Consider the following 7,193-nt stretch of genomic DNA (forward strand, 5'->3'; position numbering starts at 1 on the left):
ATTGAGAAACACACAGGTGCCTAGTGGAATAAAAGAGAAATGACAATTCACACCATTGAAGATCCTCTCGTTGAATTTTCTATTAGAGTTATTGCCCATAAATTCTATCAATCCAATAGACTCAATAGTGTGCCATGTATTGAAATAGATGTAGGTTATAAATTGGTGAAAAAGGATCATACTTATGATCTTGCAGAACTGCAACTACAACAGATTAATGAAAACCTAGTAGCTATAAGAAGGACAAAGGGTGCCCAATGCAAATTTGGAGCAATTTTGGTTTGTGTGTTCTTTTATGTTTAGAATGAATTTCCCTTTTTTGGAAAATTTACATGGAGAAATGATAGAACTATCATAGCCCAAATTAATGAATATATAGAACAAATGGGAGACAATTTTGACACACTGATGACAAGCTATTTTGAGGATTTCAAGAAATCCATGAAGCAAAGGGTAAGAATACCAGTTTCCTTAGTGGAAAAACATACTAATGATATATGCTTCTTAGTTGATATTGATTTCACCTATATATAAGCAGTATTTCCAAGGGTGAGATGGCTAAGGCCATTTAGTTATGAGATCAACATAGATGAAGCATCTGCAGCAATAACTGCATTACTGGCAGAAGAGATAGACAAGAGTGCCCCACACTTTGACACTTATGATGTGGTAAGGTCAAAGGTGAATATGGAGTTAAAAACTATCTCCGAAATGAAGAAGAAAGATAAATTAATGAAGAAAATTAAGAAGAAGTTTGATGAAGGAATTGAGATGAAGCAGAAGAAGAAGATGACAATGATGATGATGATGATGAGGATGAGAAAGAGCAAGGCCAAATGAAATTAACTCATGGCCTAGGTGAAGACAAGGTGGAAGGTGCTGAGGAAGAAGAAGCCAAGGAAGCACCAACCCAAGCAGAGCCAAAGAAAAGAAAGGCAACAGTACAACCTCCAGCCTAGCCCAAAACAAAGAAGGGTGCTAAGCCAACTCAAGTCAACAAATACTAGTCACAAGGGCTACCACAAGGGCATCTTCACAAAAGGCCAAGGAAAAAATAAAAGAGAAGAAGAAGGCTATTGAATAGATTGGTGAAGTGACAAGAAAAAGAAGAAAATATGTAGCACAACTAGATTCTGATGAGGAGGAAAGAACATTGTCAGAAGATATCAACCAATTCAAAGTGGTAAGTCATCCTCCCAAATCAGCCTTAGATAAATTTTGTGAAAATATTAAGAATGCAGATTTTAATGATTTGAAAAACATTGACTTCAACAAGCTCAATAAAGAAGAGCAAAACAAAATAGAAGAATCAATATATGCCATGATGACTGAATTCAAGACTACACCTCTAGAGCTAGACAATACCATGCCTAGAGAATTATATGAGATAATTGAAAACAAATGGCATCATTGTCTAAAAATTGAAAAGGAGATAAGAGAATATACCTTAGCATAGGTGATGCCTGATCTTACAAGAGGTCAAATAAAAAAGGCTAATAAGAAATATAGTGGCAATTTCACACCAAAACATAGAGCCTTTGATATCTTACAAAACAAGATTGAAAATGTAGTCAGTAAGTGAACAAAAATATGGAAGTTGATATATGGCTTGACTACTGTTAAAGATGGAGAAGAAGATCCCCTTGAGGGAAAAAACACAGAACATGAAGAGCCTAGTGAGAAAGAGGAGGAAGAAGTAAAGAATACAGAAAAGAAAGAAGAAGAAGAGAAGAAGGAAGAAGAAAAGAAAGAAGAAGAAGAGAAGAAGGAAGAAGAAAAGAAAGAAGAAGAAAAGAAGAAGGGAGAAGAAAAGAAAGATGGAGAGAAGAAAGAAATAGAGGAGGAGGAGACACAAAAGCAAGATGAAATGACAACAACTAAGCAGGAGTAGCAACAAGACCAGAGTGTGCAAGATACACAATTGCCACCTTCTAGCCCTCTTCATGTACCCATCACACCTGTAGAAACTATAACTGTACAAGATATTCCTGACACTTCTGCTCAGAACATCAATCCTTTAACTGTAGAGGATCTCAAAAGAATCCTTGACCAATCCACACAACAAGAAAATTTATGTACAGATCCAGTATTGGTCAATGTGGATGAATTACAAAAATTAGTCAAAGACACAGTTAGAGATAAGGTGAATCCACAAGAACCACCTTCCATCATCTCTACAGCTACTAGTGGTCAACTTCAAATGCAAACAATTGTTTCATCAGGAATAGTTGACACCATAGTACATAAGCCGAGTGCAGCAAGAAACAAAGAAGCCGAACAAATAGGACAGACTATTACATCTGATCCTATAGCACAAATACAAGGTGCATTTCCTAAAATTTCTATAATTGATCAAGGTAGTACATAGGATAAGGAAGTAGAGGAAACCCCTAAAGAGCAAGAGGCAATACAAACATTGATAAATTTGCCTACCTTGGGAACTCCTTCACAAAAGTCAAGTAATGATGCAATGCGACTACAAATATCAGCACTAGGATCAAGTTCTACAAAAGTTGCAAGGGTACTTCACTATGAAGACCCTAAGTTAGATGAGGAGATAGTCATACCAAGTTATGACTAAAAAATAATAAGCATTGATCAAATCAATGAGGTGCAGGAAGCATTGAATAGAAGAAAGAGGCAGGAGATACTTAGGAAGGAGTATAAACAAAAGAAAACATTGCATGAGATTAAAGACATCTTTATGGATGCCTTCAATTTGCAGTCACCAGATGAGTCAAAGCATATAATGGAGCAATTATTAGATATTGTTGACCAGGTGACAAACGAAGACCAAGAAACAAATGTAAAACTTATGGAATGGTCTGAAAGGAAATTCCAAGGGAAAGTAAATGAGAAAATATCTAGTGAAATTGCACTTTCCTAGGTTGAATTGGAAAAGATGATTGACAAAGTGGAAAAGGTACTTGAGAATATATTCTCATTGTACAACAAGCTGTGTGACTTCTCATACTTCACACAGGAGACAAGCCAAGGAATAATTAACCTGGAGAGAAATCTAAAGATTTCAAGCATGCAACTACCCCAAGGTCCAACTCAAAGTGAGAAGCACTTTAATCAAACGCTTCACGCTCAGAAAGAAGTAGCTGTGTTAACAGTAGAAGAGGCCACCATCAAGGCAAAACTGATACAACTCTAATCCTCCATTACCCCACATTTGGAAGTACTCCATAAAGAACAGGTCTATGCAGAAATTGTTATCAAGAAAGATCATAATATTTCTACTTTAGATGGACTTGTTCACCTTGCTGTAGAGACTAACATCCATCACAAATCATTGGAAATTGCTTTGCATAATTGGGATGCAGCTCTCAGGATGATTATGGAGGTAAATAGCACATTTTTTGGCAAAATATGGTCTTAACCGTTAAAACCCTTTGACATAAGTGTCAAAAAGGGGGAGATATTATAAGATGAATGGGGGAGACAAGATAAAAGGGGAGCATGATATACAACACAACACAAAATTTTGGTTACCAAGATAGCATAGATAATGGCACAATCAACTCAGGGGGAGTTACAATAATTTTGAGGTATATATTGTAAGTTACAAAATTTTGATCAAGTTTTTTTTAAAAAAAACCCTCTTTATATATACCGAGCAAATTAGTGAATGTACTCATAAGGTCAGATAAATAATGCTTAGTTAAGTGTTTTTGTCACTCATGTCAAAGGGGGAGATTGTTAATCTTAGAATGGTTTTGAAATTTGAGTGCCAACACACTTAACCACTCTCTACATTGGAACCAAGCACACTACATATGCCGTGCCACAACATAAGCCGAGTCAAAAAATCCAACAGGTGCTAGGTGATCTTCAGGTGCCGAGTGAAGATCAAGTGCTGAGTGACTTCAAGTGTCGAGCATGATATAGGAGCTAAGTGATATTTAAGTGCCAAGTCATAGACGATGTCGAGCAAAATAGAAATGCAACAGGAGCCGAGTAAGCCAGTTTGTTATATGTGCCAAGCATCAAGAATCAGTAAGTTTCGAGTAACACAAAATGCACATATGAGTTTATAACTTCACTAATTCAGATGTAAACCATTTTCATGGCCGACATATGACGAATCTCGAAGGATTAAAGTGATAAGATCAAATCTTTTGTATTTCCTATGTAATCTACATGCAACCAATAAGAAAAATGGAGAAGGCATGCAACCAATAATAAAAGTGCAAGGGATGAGGGGGAAAAAAAGATTCAATATGGATCGTAGATCCACATCTAACCCTAAGTCATCGAATGTCTTTAAAAGAAAGACAAAATCTCATTGAATCAAAGGAGATGGATGAAAGAGTGTATGGGAAAATTATACTAGAGTTCAGAGTAAAAAGTAAAAAGACTTAGAGGAAGAGAGCAATAGTTAAATATTTAGTTGATTAGAACAAAGGAAGGGATTAAAAAAAATGAGTATCAAATCTTAGAGGATCAAGATTAGAAGTAAGCAGATCAAGTGCCTGTATTCAACAATCAAAGGATTGTAAGCTTTCATGTTTATTATACCTAATACTCTCTAGCAATTGTATTAGAAAAGAAACCCTATGGTGATAGGTTAGCTTAACAACTACTTTTTAGATCCTTTAAAGAGGTGATTAAATCCTTTAACATGGTAACACTTCATGTAAAGTGTTTGTAAATCTTTTAACCAGGTCACTATTGACATAGTGTAAAGCCTTTAACAGGGCAGACCATCAGAAGTGGTCAAACATTATTACTGCAGTGATTTTGTGGGTATCATCCCCACCCCAGTTTTACCTTCTTATTCCTAGAGGGTTTCTGGGTTACCAAAATCTCAAGTGTTATGTGGTGGTACATGTTTGTTTTTCATGGTTTTTTGATATGTTTATATGCATACAATCTACTTTCAGTTAAAAAAGTTTTAATGGTCAAAGTATAATACTTCTGATTCACCACCCCCCCCCCCCCCCCCCCCCCCCCCCCCTTAGAAGCATTCTTTCTATTTGAATATTCCAACAACTAGCATAAGACTAGAATATTACAGTGCAAATGCTTGCATACATTGTAAATAATTGTTACAAAATGGAAATTTCTCACTCTTTTCTACACTGGAATCTATAAGATGAAATAGGCCAATTCAAATATTGTCATCTATATCAGAACATGACGAATGACTTATATCACCACAACTTGCTTTTGCACAATTTAGATAATGGATATATAAAAGGTCTCAAATATGATTGTTTGGTTCTATGATTATTATACCTAAAAATATAAATATTATACAAGCATCACATCCATGTTTAATAAATGAAACACTAACAATTGCAGTTTCTTTAAAAAAGGAAAGCTAAAAATAAAAATCCATATCATATTGGAATGGTTCATCCAAAATTAATATTGAAATCAATACAATATTAGTCAAAGAGATAATTATACAAACACGAGAACATCACAATAGATCATACTTGGATTTTTTTTGAAAAATAAAATAATCCAAACTTAGTCATATAAAATGAATATGATAACAGTGATTCAAGTTCTAAAAAATGAAAATATCAGCAATCTAGAACATGTACTGACACACTTATACATGGTTTTTTGGAATCTCAAACTATATATGACTTACATGAAAAAATAATCGAAATAGCTCCAAAAGTAGGAAATAAACCACTTGGAAATTTTATAGATAAATATGTAGAAGAGTTAAACTTTCAAACTCTATTTGTTGGGACTTGAAAGATGTCAATATAACCCAAAAATTCAAGTATAAAAAATTAGACAATAGGGGATTCTACACGGTAGTGATTATTTTTCAATTCATACCCCTAACTTGTTTTTTAAAGAAGTGCATATCATCATAGAGAACATTATTTGAAGTATATCAGTAAGAATTAGAAAGGGTCAATTTAAAGGACACTCATTACTCACCAAAGATGTCAAATACAAACGAAATCTATATATTTTTAAAAATTGAATATTGGATGCATGGATTTTACACATATTCACATATCTCAAGATTATCTACTTCGAACAAAGAAAAATATATTTGCAATGATTAGACAATTAGGTGGACTTTGATATTTTATTTGACCTTTGCAAGTGCTAAAAAATGTATGTCCACCAATATTATCAATATAATTATTGTTATACGAAAAAATGACAAGAATATTTTTTTTCAAATAAAGAACGCCGACCTTGATATTGGCTCTATCATTTGTAAAGACCTAGTTACTTGTACTTGTTATATTATAGAAGTGGTATAAATTGCCTCAAATAGTCATTTCTTCATGATAACACAATTCTAGGACATATTAACCATTTATTCTTCATTATAAAATTCCAAAATAGAGGAAATGAACATGATCATGCTTTAGTCTGGGTTCAAGATGCACATTCATATGAAAAGTCCTTAAAATTTAGAAATTGCTAAGTTTATTGACAAGTTCATTACATGCAACACACGACCACTAAATGATATGTTTTGTAAATCCATTGGCACTACACCACAAATTTTTTTAGAAAAATAAGAAAATTGTAATTTGGGTGTAATTTTTGATTACTGCAATGAGAAAAATAATCATACTTGAGCCAATAATACCTAATGATGAAACCACAATTAGCAATTCTATTAAAATATCCAAAATATTACAACAAAAAAACTACATGATGAATCAATAAATTTTGAAACCTTATTAAATAAAATTAATATCAATGAAGATGACTACTTAAAGGCATTACAATCAACAATAAAAAACTCAACACTTTTTATAAAAAGAGAACCACTACATATTTGGAATGACACTTCTAAAAAAAAAGCCTACATTGTGGTAAGCAAATACTGATGCATAATTTATACTAAATGCATATGTTGTTGTGACATATTGCTCATCATACATGACCAAAATTAACAAATCAATGACAAATACTATAAAAAATATATGAAGAGGCTATGAAACAAGAAAAAATTATGTTATAGAAATGATTCACACCCTTAGAAGTACTACGCTCAACTTCTAACAAATTTCTAGTTAACTTGTGATACATATAATACTATCATTACTTTTACATTCAAGCACCATAAAATGTGTATTCATCAACATATCTACTCAAGAAGAATGCATATTTATCCTCAAGTCTAACTCACTCTTAAAAAGGAACCTAATGATTTGGATCAAATAATCTATCAATCAATTATAGATCACTATACTGAT

Source organism: Cupressus sempervirens, chromosome 2 (assembly GCF_028749045.1).
Source record: "Cupressus sempervirens isolate cs-2001-9-10 chromosome 2, ASM2874904v1, whole genome shotgun sequence".
Lineage (NCBI taxonomy): Eukaryota > Viridiplantae > Streptophyta > Pinopsida > Cupressales > Cupressaceae > Cupressus > Cupressus sempervirens.